Source organism: Nothobranchius furzeri, chromosome 1 (assembly GCF_043380555.1).
Source record: "Nothobranchius furzeri strain GRZ-AD chromosome 1, NfurGRZ-RIMD1, whole genome shotgun sequence".
Lineage (NCBI taxonomy): Eukaryota > Metazoa > Chordata > Actinopteri > Cyprinodontiformes > Nothobranchiidae > Nothobranchius > Nothobranchius furzeri.
The window spans coordinates 45,589,688-45,595,687 of NC_091741.1; positions in this window are offsets into that span (position 1 = coordinate 45,589,688).

The window sequence follows — 6,000 nt, forward strand, 5'->3', positions numbered from 1 at the left end:
ACACGTCGGCTCTGCTCTGTATCAATGGGACGTGTAATGATATGACAGCAAGTGCTCATTTGCTGTGTTGCCGTTGGAGCTTTCGGGCAGATGTGTCCTCCTCCATGGAGAAAACTCACTGCCTCAAGCACCTTAACAGGAAGCTCACAAATAAGACAACGTTTCTGCTAGTTAGATGTTAGACTACATGCATCATCCTCCGTGTGTTTGTTTATACCGAATTGTTTATGCTGAATTATGATTTAATTGCGGTAGAAGAAAAAACAGAGCAAGAATGGTGGTGCTGTTACTTTTTATTGCACATAATTTAAGGAAATTTTTTATGATTTCTGTGGTGATTGTGATTTCAAATATACTTATGAATCTGTCAACAAGAATGTTGGTTCACTCTTTGTAGGTTAGCTGCTGAAGCTTTGTGGGATGTCAATGGTTCTTTCTCCAGTTCCAGCTCTTTCCACAGATGTTCAACATCATTCAGATCAGGAGCCACAGAAGAAAATGTCTGTTCTGCTTTGTTCCTTTTATTCAGGTTTTGGTTTCTGTTACTGGCTTTCTGATCATCTCTGTTTCTGTGTTTTGAGCAGGTCAGCTGCAGCTCATTCCAATAGTCCCTCACTGTGGTAGTTACTTTCTGATTATAGTTTTTCCCACTGTGTGTGGTGAATTTTGTGTGGTGATTTTTGGTTATTAAAAATGCTGAACCAGAACCAAGGCTTGTTATTCCTGCGATTGGGTTACTGCCGGAGCCCCACCGTGACAATGTCAGAACACCCCACTGGTGTCATCCAGGGGTGTAATCAGAAGACCCATGGCCTTTATAATAATAATAATAAGAATAAGAAGAATAAGAAGAAGAAGAAGAAGAAGAAGAAGAATAAGAATAAGAATAAGAAGAAGAATAAGAAGAATAAGAATAAGAAGAAGAAGAAGAAGAAGAAGAAGAAGAAGAAGAAGAAGAAATGGGCCCAAAAGAGGATGAGAGAAACATGGGAGGAAAACCCAAGGCATGGACAATACCCCTTGAGAGTACAAAAAGCAGACGTAGAGCAAGATCATACTCATCAGTGGCTACGCAGTGCAGGACAGAAGGCAGAAACTGAAGGATTGTTGATAGCAGCACAAGACCAGAGCCTGTCAACGAGATTATACCACCACAAGATCATGACAGATGGAACAGACCCCATGTGTAGAATGTGCAGCCAATATGAAGAAACCATTGACCACATTCTCTCAGGCTGCCCCACTCTAGCCAGAACTGAGTACATCCACAGACACGACAGGGCAGCAAGCTATATCCACTGGAAGATCTGCAAACATTTCCATCTACCAGCTGCAGATAAGTGGTATGAACACCAACCACCAACAGTGACTGAAAACAACAACATCACAGTGTTGTGGGACATGCCGATCAACACAGACAGAGAAATCATGGCCAACAGACCAGACTTAATCATCAAAAACAAAGAAGAGAAGACCTGCCTCATGACTGACATGACCATCCCATCTGAACAAAAAGTCACCACCAAGGAGCTTGAAAAGCTATCAAAGTACAAGGACCTGGAAAAAGAAGTCACAAGAACGTGGGGGATGAAGACAACAATAATACCCGTCGTAGTGGGTGCACTTGGCCTCATCAAGAAGGGACCGGAAAAGAGAACAAAACAGATTCCTGGAAACCCAACCGTCTCCTGATAATAACTTTTTGTTTTCACTGACTTTTGATGTGCTAATACTAGTTTATCCATTTAATTATAGATCCACTAGGATAAATACAATAAAGTTTATCTTTCACCAAATACAACATTTACTAAGACATCACAATATAACTATAGACACATTATGTGTGTGTGTGTGTGTGTGTGTGTGTGTGTGTGTGTGTGTGTGTGTGTGTGTGTGCCTGCTCTGTCTTCTCGATCCCCAGTGAGTCGTGGAGGATGGCTGCTTATACTGAGCCAGGATTCTCTGGAGGTTTCTTCCTGTTAAAAGGGAGTTTTCCTCTCCACTGTCGCTGCATGCTTGCTTAGTATGAGGATTGCTGTATAGCCACTGACACTAGTCAGTGACTTGATGCAATTTGCTGGGTTCCTTATATAGGAAACATTATTTCTGATTGGCTTAATGAACAGTGAATTGGAATGTTTATTATGTGAAGTGCCTTGAGACGACTCTTGTCGTGATTTGGCGCTATATAAATAAACTTGAATTGAATTGAATTGAATCCAAGAGATCCAGAAGATCGTTCTTCTCGGAAGTGCCCGCATCATCAGAAGGACGCTTTCCATAAACTAACCCTGAAACTGCCAAAGAAGCAAAGATCGATTCTGGCACTTCAGTGAAAGCATACAAATATACAAAAAATGTAATAATAATAATAATAATAATAATAATAATAATAATAAAGCACAATTCTAAAGTAAAGTCCAACTTTCATTGCTTAAATTTAAAGTATTTTTAAAAGTATTTTTACTTTTGTCATTTAATGATACCTGGCAGTCTTAAAATAGTTTGTTGTTTCAGCCACCTCATTCTTTCATTTCATGCTTTTTTTCTTTTCCCTCCATCATTTATCATGACTCCCTCCATTCTTTCCTCATCTTCTTGACCTTCCTGGTGTGTAGATGTGCCTCATTTTTTACAGTTGTCTCCTTCATACTTCTCCTCCTCCTTACCTCTGTAAATGTGTAGGCAGAAGTGAGTTTCAGTGGGTGACTTCAGTGATAAATGATGGTGTTATAATGAAACCCATCTCACATCCCTTTCCCGTACTTAAGGCTGAAGCTGGGTCTGCTTTCTTTTTAAACTAAATTAAAAGCAACCTACGGATTTTCTGTTTTAGTTCTGATTTGAATATATATATATATATATATATATATATATATATGACACCGATTTACATCTTATAATTTATTTACTAGATCCATTTGTGAGGCTTTTATTCACTATGACATTGAGAATCTATGAGTTGTGTAGTCAAAACATTTTGAAGTATTTTAATGTCTTCTTGTTGAACAACTAAAATGTATCGAATTTGGCTTTATTTATTTCTAGCGGTTCCCAGAAACAGAGTTTGGCATTTGATGTTGTATAATCTCGCAGATGAAGCAAAGTTTTTCTTTTTTACTTTTCTCTCTTTCCTGTTTGTATTAGGATTTTATTTGATTGCATTGTTTAGTTTTTGCTAATGCCACCGATAGTTTTGCTACCCTTCCCTGTTTCGGTGCTTTAAAGAAGGACCCCCTTGAAAAAGAGATGATGCATCTCAAGGGGTTTTATCCTATCGAAATATAAGTAAATAAATAAGTAAAGAACTAAATAAAATAAAAAAATTCAAGTGTTTTTGGAAAATAGCTGGAATTTCTGATCATTAAAACCCATAAAGTTTCCTAAACTTACATAATTTATTTAACTACTAAATGCAGCTTGCAGCTTAGTGTTGTGTGGTTTCATTTGAAATCTTCTACCTGAATTGTTTTTCCAATGAGACACATGGAGTGTCCTAATGTGGGATCAGTTGGCTTTGACGAGAGCAATGTTTCTTGTTTGTGCTAATTTTGACTTTATATTTGGATCCACTCCCACCTTAGACACTTACTTTGTCTGAGAGATGTGTGTGTGTGTGTGTGTGTGTGTGTGTGTGTGTGTCAGTATTTAGCCTTGCTAATGTAACTTGATTCTTGTAACCAGATAACACAGACTGGACACTGGTCATTTAATTTTAATACTCATTGTGAGGCATACAGCTAACAACGCCAGCATTTTTTTCTCTATAGGTGGCTTTTAGACTTTAAGTTTGAAGTAAATCAGCCTAAATACACAACAATTACCTGAAAGGACTGTGTTAACATCCTTCTGAGCTCAAACGAGTCCTAAATGATTCATTTGTCCCTTGTGATATTTTTGTTCTACAAGAAACCTCCCCTGAGAGCCTTCACTCTACAATCCTCGGCTCTTACTAGAAAATGAAGAAAAAAGCAAAAAGTAACATACCGTTGTTAGCTTACAGGAGAGTGTTCTTGCTTGAATCCTCAAATTCAGGGTGGTGACGACTTGAGGGAGTCCCAGGTAACAGTGTCCTTGTGAGTGATGTTTAATTTCTGGCATAGTAGGGCTGAGCCTCTCTTATCCTTATTAGCATCCTACTAATTCTGCCCCCGGTGCCAGTTTCCCCTGGCCTTAGTAGTGCTGAGAACTCAAAGTATTTTTAAAGACACAGCCTTCTCCACCCCACCTGACAACCCACATGGGTAGACGCGGATGCACCTGCTGGAAGCACACACTTACACACACTCTTGAATAACACACTCATGCGCAGACATAAGCTTCTGCTCTAATCCTCTTTTCTCGTAAGAGATAGACCAATCACTCACTCCTCTGCAACTGTAAGCGGGTTCCTTGCACATCTAGTGGGAGTATGAACAGTCCTGCCCATGTTTGACGCTGAGGGTTAAACCTGAAATCAAACAGCAAAACAAAATCCTATCAAGATCAATTCTTCTCTCTTTTTTTTTTTGCCAAACAGATATTCCTTTCTGCTAAGCTGCAGGATGCAGCCATGATGTTAACTTCGGATGATCCCCCTAAATGCAACTGAAGCAGCAAACAAAAAAAAAGAGGAGTCTCTTTGTTTCATACAAACTCACAACAAAACAAACAGAAATAATGTGTATGCACAAAGCTGGCAAACTACTTAGGATGACACCAGACAAAGCTTCATGGCAGAAGAAGTGTTAAATATCACTGAAGTGCACATCAGTTGTCTGATAAGTCAGTTTCTTTACGAGGATTTCAGCATTACAGCTAAAGTTGCAGAGAGTTACATTTTCCTTTCTGCTAAGATTTATCACAGATGTGCACACCTGAAGATAAAGCTGTTGGATTTATTTAAAGAAGGATGTTGAGCTTGAGCGAAGGGCACAGGAAGGACACTTAACGTTGTAGCAGGACTCTTAATAGGATTTACTCGTTGTCTGGAGGCCAAATCTCTAAAGCCACAAGTGCAGCAGCGGATTGATGTGACAACAGGATGGCCTCTTGCTGCACTCATTTGCAGTGATAAAAGTGAGGTGGGAATCTGGAGCTATAGTTTTGACTTTGTTCAAAACCGAAGCTAAGAGAGAGGGACTTATAGAGAGAGACAGATGACTCAGTGGGATCCCCTTTTTCTTAGAAATCTTAATTCCCGCTAGTGCATCAGGTATTTCCATGTCTGGTCAGTTGCTTGTGCTACATAAAGTCATTTGCAGCAAAGTATGTTGGACAAGCTGCAGTCAGTGATGAAAACAGGATTTAAAGATAAAACTGACAAAAGTTTGTAGTTAAAACATAATGATGTTCTTGAATTGAAAATAACACCAAAGAACAAAATTAGTGTTTTGATTAGAATAATTCAAGTCGCAGTATGTAAGAATATGGTGAAAAATTTACTGTGAGAAAATCCCAAAAGAGTCTAAAGTTTCAGTCATTTTGGAAGGAAGGTTTTACTGAAACATGTTTTCTATCCAGCTGGCTGCGGGCGTTGTCAGTTTTTCTCCTTTCAAAACAAAGTAAGGACGTAACTACTGTTTGCTGATGGATCAAGCAAAGCTGACGCACCAGCACATGTATCTGGCTCATTAGAGTGACACCCCTGTCAGTGTGCTTATCATTTTGGAAGCAGCCACGTGATCGATACAGCTGCTGTTTCATTCGTCAGTGAAGCATCGAACTGTGTTTAAATGCAGGAGCATCTCCCTTTGTCAATGGGATGAGTTTCTGCCACAATGACATCTTTTGAAGCAAAATTATTCCACTGTTAGATCAAGGAGCCAGAAAGAAAATGCAAGGTTGTTCTAATATTGGCAAATAAGTTAGTGTTTAAATGCTGTTAAGCATTCAAACTATTGTTTTCCTGTTTTTCTTTCTTCTTCTTCTTCTTCTTATTCTGCTTCCGTGTACACTTTTTGAACCTCTTCTTCTCCTTCAAATTTTGAGCTATTTCAACAATTTTATATCAAAACGTTC